Below are 9,021 nucleotides of genomic sequence, written 5' to 3'. Positions count from 1 at the left end.
AAGCTGAATCTGTGATTTTCCCTTGACAAAAGCCGGAACCATATAAGTAAGAAGATTTAAGTGGTGGTAGGAAGCTTGATGACTAAGGAGAATTGTGGCTTCCCTCAGAAGCAGTTAGCTTCAGGCAGTCTTTTGTCTCCTTTGTTCTCTCCCACACTGAAAGGGGTCATCCACTCCTCAAAAAGGCTCAGAAGGAAGACACTGACTAAGGGAAAATCATGCCTACAAGGATGACAGAAGAGAGGAATTGGAAAACTCGGCTCCACCCCCACAAAGGTTGGGGGCCACCCACGAGGAAACAGCTAGTTTTCCTCTTCATTCAAATGCCCCCAAACTCATGGAATGGTAAATCTCCTCCTTGATATATCACCATCTTTCCAATCATTGAGTTTTGCAACTAAGGAGTCAATCTTGAATCTTCACCTTTCCTTATAGCCTGCATCTAATCAGGTGCCAAGTTTTGTCAACTTGGGCTCCATAACATCTTTTATCTGTGTGTCCTTATTTCTACTTATATAAGACTCTACCCTAGTTCAAGCCCTCATTATCTATCATTTTGACTGTTATTAACAGTCTCATCATTTTTTTTCCTGCTTCTGATCTTCCTCTCTCCAATTCATCTTTCATACAGCTGCCAAAATAACCTTCCTAAAGCATAAGTCTGATCATGTCACTACCCTGCTCAAGATTCTTCAGTGGCTCCCTATTATCCTTAGGATACTCCTCTGTTTTTCATTTAAAATCCTTCACAATATGTCACTAGTTTATCTTTCAAGATAGTCATATTATTCTTCCTCATATACTCTACATTCTAGCCAAATTAGACTATTTGCTCTTCCCTGAATTCAACATCGAATCTCTAGGTTTCCTGCCTGTGCAAAGGCTGTTTCCCATGCCCACAATGTTCTCCCTTCTCATCTTTATTTCTTAGAATCCTTGACTTTCTCCAACGGTTGCTTTAGGTACCAGATCCTCTAGGAAACCTGATTTCCCTCCTCATTACCTTATCTTGCAATTATTTGTTTATATATTATATTTCCTAGTGGAAAATAAAGCTCCTTGAAGGCAGAAGTATTTTTCTAATCTGTAACACCTAGCGCAGTGTATTTCACACAGCAGGTTTTAACAAATGGTGGTTAAATTTAATTCAATTATAACTGGTAAGTTACTCTAATTCTAATTTTTGTCATTATTTTTAAAAATTCAATGCTTTCTAATTTGACCAAATAGTTTTTCATTTTCACTTTTGTTTATAATGGATTATAGCAAAATGATCATGAGACTGAAGATATACACACTTTTGTGTACATATGCATATATATGTATAAGTATATGTACATATATAATTTATTAAGCATCATATGATATTACAGATAGGAAAGTGAGGTGGTCATAGGTATCAAAGAACTCACATTTTAATTGAATATGTATACACACATATATGCATCCATATAGAATACATATTAATGGGATTCAAAGAATATTTGACTAGAATTAAGAAGACCTAGCTTCTAGACATGGTTTTACCATTAATGTGTACTTTATACTTAGAGAAGTATGGGCCTCAATTTCCTCACCTGTAATGAGGAGCTTGGACTAGATCCCCCAAATCTCTTTTAACCTTAACATTCTATAATTCTCTGATTCATCCATTGGTAACCTACTCTTTTGGCCTAGGCTTGTTTTCTTGCAGACTCATCAGAATATTTTGGAATTTTTTAATGGGACATTCATTTCAAAACGAGGACTGTTTCCTCACTCTCTCCTGCCCTCCCCCTCCCTCTCTTACCTAGACTGTGCCTGCCCATCTTTAGGGTCAAATATGCTGTCTGACACCTTTAGCATCCATGATGGGGCAGAGTTCTAGGTAAGAAACAGCTGCGGTCAGGCCTACAGCCTTTATACTCCTCCTCTTCCCACCATGGGGCAGCTAGGTGGCACAGTGGATAGAGGACCAGTTGGAATCCAGAAGACTCATCTTCCTGAATTCAAATCTGGCCTCAAACACTTACTAGCTGTGTGACCCTCAGCAAGCCACTTAATCCTGTTTGCCTCAGTTTACTCATCTGTAAAACGAGCTGGGGAAGGAAATGGCAAAACACTCCAGCATCTTTGCCAAGGAAACCCCAAATGGGGTCATGAAGATCCGGTCATGACTGAACAACAATCCCCCATCCCCTAGTGCCCATGACCTTAGCAGTTTCCCCTTGGTCTTTCAGACAGTTTCTCCACTGCCAAAACTGGAGTCATGGTAACACACACACACACACACACACACACACACACACACACACACACAACACACACACTGTTTGGGAATATTATGATGAATTATTCTCTGGGATCTCTGAGAAAAGTTTGATTTCTGTTCTATTTATCACTCTTATGAAGACCAGAGCATCTGTGTTAGGATCCTCCCTTCCTGGTCCTTCATCAGCTTTTCCTCCGTGTTTCTACAGCCCGGCCACTGAGGAGGGCCAGTTCAGCAGCAGCGGGAGAACTTGATTAGCGGCTGGCTTTTGCGCAGAAGCTCTTCCCCTGCAGCATCGATTGTAGTCGCTTTCACTTTGCAAGCAACAGCTCGGCTGAGAAGGAGCCTCTGCCAGGCAGCAGCCTGCGCATGGCAGCTGCTTGTAAAAGGAGACAATCTGTTGTCTGGTCAAGGTGAGTCTTGGGTAGGTTACCAAACCGGGTTAATTTTGTTTAAATGCTAACAGCCTACACATTTTCATATAAAATCTACTAGCTGGCCAAGCCCTTATAATAGCAAGTTTCAAAGACAATTTTTATGGCTGAGTTATAAGCCCTTTCAAGGAAAGCAAATTATGTTTAATATTTAAACAGTTTCTATTTTGCTGAATTCTTTCCTATCTGGATATTAACCAAATAGCTGCTGAAGTTTCCTTTCTAGAGTCATACAGATTGTTGCTTCAAACACTATATAACTGGTGAGTTATCCTGTGCTCTTTAGTGCTTTTTCTGTAACCTAATTCATCTCTTTAAACCTAATTCACATATTACATTCTATAATACTCCATATGCCATATTCTTCTTCTGGACTATAAGCTCCATGAGGTCAGGGTATGATGTATTTAAATCTCTGTAACCCAGCCAGCACCAAACACAACATAAACACAATAGCACACACACAATAGGTATTTGGTAAATAGGTTTCATGGTGGAAATGAGTGGTTCTAAGATCTGAAATCATCATACTTCATTATAAAATGGTTCTCAGGGGGTGCGGTGGACTTAGCACTGGACCTAGAGTGAGGAAGAACTAAGTTCAAATCCAGCCTTAGATGCTTACTAGCTGTGTGACCTTGGGCAAGTCACTTAATTTCTGTGTGCCTCAGTTTCCTCATTCCTAAAATAGGGAGAATAATAGCACCTAGCTCCCAGGGATGTTGTGAGGATAAAATGAGTTCATATTTATAAAGTGCTTTGCAAACTTTATGGTACTATATAATTGCTAATTATTGTTATTATTAAACTCCTAGTAGATGTTTTCCTTAGAATTGTGTTTGTTGCTAGCAACCAAAATCAATGGAGTTAAGATAGAAGGAAAACCATAGATTTTGAGGGGTACACTTTAACTTTAAAGTTTACTTTAAATCAAACAACTGATGAATTTCTTATATCCAAGATAACACGGGGAAAAGACCAAGAGACATTCCACAAAGGAGAAGTAGCCAAAAGTATGTGAACAAATAGTTCTCAAAAGACACGCAAACTATTACCAGATAAAAGATTGCTCTAATCATTAATGATATAAACTCAAATAAAATCAAAAGAACTCTGAGGTTTTATCTCACACCTAGCAAATTGGAAATGATAACAAAAGACAGTAAAAGTGTTGAATAGGGCTACAGGAAGATGGGGAAACTGATGTGCTATTACTGAAACTGTGATCTGATCCAACCATTATGGAATAATTTGAAATTACCCTAGAAAGTGACTAAAATATCTTAGATTTAAAGCTAAAAGGGACTTCAGAGGCCATCTGAAGTTCACCCTTTTCCTTTTATGACTGAAGATACAGAGATCCAGGGCATCTAAGGAAATTTATCAGGGATAAACAGTAAATATCAAAGGTTATGTTTAAATTGAAGTCCTATGACTATAAAGCCAGCCTTGTTTCTTGTATTGTTTGACTCCAGAGACATCATTTGGGTATATACCCCAAAGTGGACAAAGAGAGAAAGGCATCATACATCCCCAAATGTTAACAGCAAGATTCCTTTATGGTAGCAAAGAATCAATGGGGGGGGTAGGTAAACAAATGATGGTATGTGAATGTAATGAAATGTTACTGCACCATCAGAAGTTATGAATGTGAAGAACTCATGTGGGGAGGCCTATATGGACTGATTCAGAATGAAGTAGGCAAAACCAGGAAAAGAACATACTCAGGAACTACAAGAAATAAATGGAAAGGATAATAAAGACAAAGCTCAGTGCTCTGTAATTGTAAGCTTCGTCTTTAAAACACTGGGAAAAATGCATTTCTCCTCTTTCTTTACAGTGACTCTGGGTGTGGAATGTCGCATATTTTGTCAGACACGATCCATGTGTTAGTTTTGTTGAACTGTCTTTTTTTTTTCTTCTAGCTTTCATCTTTGTTATAAGAGTTGGCTCTCTGCTAGGAAAAGGTATGTGTGATATACTCAGAAATGAAGTGATATTAAAGACAGACAGTAACAATAAAAATAAAGGCTGACCAGGTTGATTTTCTGGTATGTATCAGTCCATCCATCATACTTGACTTGTTGCTTGTCTTTCTGAAAAAGAATCTTTAAAGTGTTTTAACATTTATGTGTCTTGGCAAAACTTTTGCAAAAATAAAAATAAATAAAAAATCAAATTATTCATGGGTGCTTTTTGTTTTGAGATTTATGGAGTGGCAAGTTACTGAAGTCTTTCTTTACATACCCTCAAATAACTAGATAATTTCAGTATTGTAGAAGCCACTAGGTGGTGCAGTGAATAGAGGGCTAGGCCTGGAGTCAGGAAGATGAGTTCAAATTTGACCTCAGACACATACTATCCTTATGACCTTGAGCAAGTCATTTAACTTCTGTTTGTCTCGGTTTCCTCATCTGTAAAATAGCGATAATAATACCACCTACCTCCCAGCGTTGTAATGCTCTAATGAGATAATATTTGTAAAGTGTTTAAGAGAACCTGGCACATAGTAGGTATTCTAGAAATGCTAGCTATCATTTTTATTATTTTTTTTTTATTGTAGAACTGACCAAAGGAAGTCTGAAAGAACATGAATGGATTTCTCTAAGCTCTTGGAAAAGGATCTTCAGAATTGACCTACCTTTAACAAGCCTATGCCTTTCAAGTGAAAACTTCTTAGTTGAACTGAACTGTGTGACTATTTCATGGCATTTAAAAGCCATATCTTGTGACCTACACAGAATATAAACCATAGATGTTGTACAACCCAATACAGATTGTCCAACTCATTTCCGCTCACTGTGGGTACGAAACATTCACAATTAGCTGTAAGACCATATCATAAGTGCACAAAGCCAAGTTTTTATAGTCTCCAAATAGGGGTATACAATGAAAAATGTGCATTTACATATATATGTGTGTGTGTGTGTGTGTGTGTAGACACACACACACACATATATACAATGTATACATACACATTATATATTTATACATATGTTCAAAATATGTGCTTATAAACATATATATGGGTGTATGTATGTATGAAGCTCAGCTGATGTCCCTTGTACATCTAAATTCATAAATGCATTCATGGTTGCCAAATCTAAGTCAGATATTGTAGCAGAAAGGGGAGGGAATAAGCATTTTATATAGTGAGTACTATGTGCTAGGCAGTGTGTTAAATATTTTACTAATATTATCTTATTTAATCCTCACAACACCCTGGGAGGTAGGTGCTATTATCCCCATTTTACAGTTAAGGACACTGAGGCAGGCACAGGTTGAATGATACAGCTAAGTATGTGAGGCTAGATTTGAACTCAGATCTTCCTGCTTCCAGGCCCTGCACTCTACCCACTGCATTGCCTGGCTGCTTCATTATGAATGGAAAATTACTCTCATAGCTGGGTCTATTTCTTGCTGTCTCATAGCAAGAAGAGTGAAGCACAGTGTGAGTCATGCTAGAAGCAAACATTACAAACTCATCTTAGTGGTAGGCAAGATCAAACACTTCCCAAATACACCTCTCCAATCGTTATCTGCAGGATTCATCCTTTAAAGCACTAAACCTGGGTGCTAGGCACAATTTTAGTGAGAAATGGGGGACGGGAAAACAAATTCACCACCTAGTTTGGAAACTAAGTGCAAATGGTACAAGGTTGCACCAGTAAAAGGACCATCTCTCCCTTTCCCACCCCACTTGAAGTTTGTAAGTTAGGGGTCCTTAACCTTTTTTTTGTATCATGGACCTCTTGGCAATTTGGTGAAACATATTAATCCTTTCTTAGAATGATTTTTTTTAATGCATAAAATAAAATATACAGGATTATAAAGGAAATTAATTATATTGAAACATAGTTATGAAAATATTTTTAAGACTAATTTTCGTGGGGTTACTTTATTAAAATGTTCATGCCCTTTGGCCCAGCCATACAGCTACAAACAAATCAAAGAAAAGGGAAAACAATCTCTCTGTCTTTGTCTCTCCGTCTGTCTCTGTCTCTATATGTGTGTGTGTGTGTGTGTGTGTGTGTGTGTGTGTGTGTGTGTGTGTGTGTGTATATATATATATATATATCAGCTCTTTTAGTGGTAGCCAGATACTGGAAACTGTGGAGGTGTTCTCCTATTGGAGAATGGCTAAACAAATTGTGATCTACTAATTTAATGGAATATTGCCATGTCATAAGAAATGATGAAATGATCAGTTTCAGAGAAAACTTGGAAGACTTTTATGAACTAATGCAAAGAGAAGTGAGCAGAACCAGGAGAACAATTTGTACAATGATTGTTGTTGTTGTTGTTTGCCCTCTGTTCTCAAAGAGGACCATGACATCAGAAAGGAGATGTCATGACTTGCAAGTAAATTGGATTAAGTGCAAAATCACCAGCCTCACTCCTCTGGAGCCATCTGGGTCCAGTGGCAACACATAGATCAAGATGACTGGAAATGGCCCTGGATACAGTGGGAGGCCTTGGCTTTTTAAAACTAGGGTCTTTCCTAGGTTTCAGTTTGTCTAAGGCAACACCCATTCAGTGTTTAAGTCTTGGTAAAAATGAGGTAAAGAATGGCCTCTTTTACCTAGTAAAAAAAAAATAACAAAATCAGTCTTGGATGGGAAGACACTCAGGGTTTCCGGCCAGAGCAGAAACAATTACAGTTTACACTCACTCTGAGCTACCAGCATCTGAACAATGACCAACTGAGGCTTGTGCTGAGACCTATTGTTGGCCAATCAATGAGAGCCAGAGTGATTTGGGTTTAAGGCATGTCCATAAAAAAGAAATCTAGCCTGTAAATCTCAAAATATCTTGCAAGGAGAAAAATACAACCTTCAAAGACTAGTACTCTTATCAACACTACAAAAAACAATATGTCCAAAAGAATGAAAATGGAGCACATCATTCCCTCCCTGACGGAAGGGGATGAACTTAAAATGTAGTAAGAGATAATACTTTCCAACACAGAAAATGTTGGGAGTTGTTTTGCTGGACTATTTATTTAGCTATGTATCGAGAGCTTTACTTTCTAAATTAAAAAAAATTGCTGTTTGTTTTGCTCAGTGAGACGTAGGTAGTGGAGAGGACAGACTCATAAAAAAATAACATAAAAACAAGTTCACAAATCCCAGGTCCATGTAGAACCGCTATTCTAAGATAGATGTGAAACTGATCTTTTACAACTGACTGCACAGGAATCTACTTGTAATCCATAAGAAAGGAAATGCAGAGCTAGTGAGGCAGAAGGTTCTCAGGATGCCCTGACTTAATCATTGAGGAGGCTTTCCAACTTTCTGTTAGAGATGCAAACATCTAAAGGACAATTAGGGCCCTGGTCAGAGGTTGGAGCTGAAAAGCCACACTGATAAGAAATAGCGTAACTTAAATTTTTGGTAAGTGAATCAGCAACATTAAGCGTGCGCTCGGTCCTTACAGTTGCAGTCTGTTAGCCTTGCTCAATAAAAATGGCTACACAGGCCTCTGACACTGTCTTTGTGGGTCTTTGTTGGGAGACATTATTGAATCTCTGCTGTAACACACAGTCTCTAGAGCCTGTCCATTAACTAGCTTCCCACAAGAGCAGCACCCCTGGTGGAGTAAAATCTGATAATAATACATGTCTGAGCCAGTGTATGCTGGTGTCTCTCTATGCACTAACAAGACATGATAGCGACTTGTTTCTTTCAACCAAGCATATTCAGGACTGACTCGTTCATCATTTCGCATCATTTGCATGGAGAAACCTAACGTCTCTCGTGCAAGGAACAGTGCTTCTATGTTCAGTAATAAAATATATTAATCTCCATAAGTTGTCATTTAGCTCAAAAGAAAGATAGTCTTGACAAGTAAGCCCCATGAGAAATGCACTACATGATATCACAGGAAATGATTTCTGGACAACTGCAAAGAGTATAACCAAATCATTTCAAACATCTCCAGCACTGTCAGTCTATGTAACATTATATTTTAAAAATGTGCATTCATTAAAATGTCTGGTTTTCCACATGATAGATACAGCAAGTAATCTTTTGGAATCTAAACTTAGTTGGTTTCGACCAGTTTTGCTGTGCTATATTCTCTGTGTCTGATCTTAACAAGAGAACACAGAATAGGAGAGGGGGATGTTAAGCTGACAGCTTTAGACTGCATATATGCATGATTATTATTCCAGCAACCTAATGCAAAACCTGCAAGGCTTTCAAAACACTTTTATGAAGAACTAGACTTTTCTTGGACCCTTGTGCTTTTATGAGTAGTTCCCTAGCCAGTAATAATAATCATCATCTCACATTTATATCGCACTTTACAGATCACAAAATGCTTTCCATACAACCG

General features: G+C 38.1%; 1 long non-coding RNA gene across 2 annotated transcripts; it reads left to right on the top strand.

The window, feature by feature from the left end:
- Window positions 1-2,316: 2,316 nt before the first annotated feature.
- Window positions 2,317-5,456, top strand: LOC110222170 (uncharacterized). 2 transcript variants are annotated; one of them, XR_002328295.2, is made up of 3 exons: window positions 2,317-2,664; window positions 4,611-4,652; window positions 5,249-5,456. It is a non-coding gene; the product is annotated as an uncharacterized LOC110222170 (long non-coding RNA). The 2 variants fall into 2 exon arrangements; XR_002328297.2 differs by having other exon boundaries at window positions 4,611-4,736.
- Window positions 5,457-9,021: the final 3,565 nt, after the last annotated feature.

Source organism: Phascolarctos cinereus, unplaced genomic scaffold, assembly GCF_003287225.1.
Source record: "Phascolarctos cinereus isolate Bilbo 61053 unplaced genomic scaffold, phaCin_HiC Scaffold_4;HRSCAF=312, whole genome shotgun sequence".
NCBI classification, from domain to species: domain Eukaryota; kingdom Metazoa; phylum Chordata; class Mammalia; order Diprotodontia; family Phascolarctidae; genus Phascolarctos; species Phascolarctos cinereus.
Note: the sequence above shows the minus strand (reverse complement) of the source record. Positions and strands in the feature narration are given on the sequence as shown.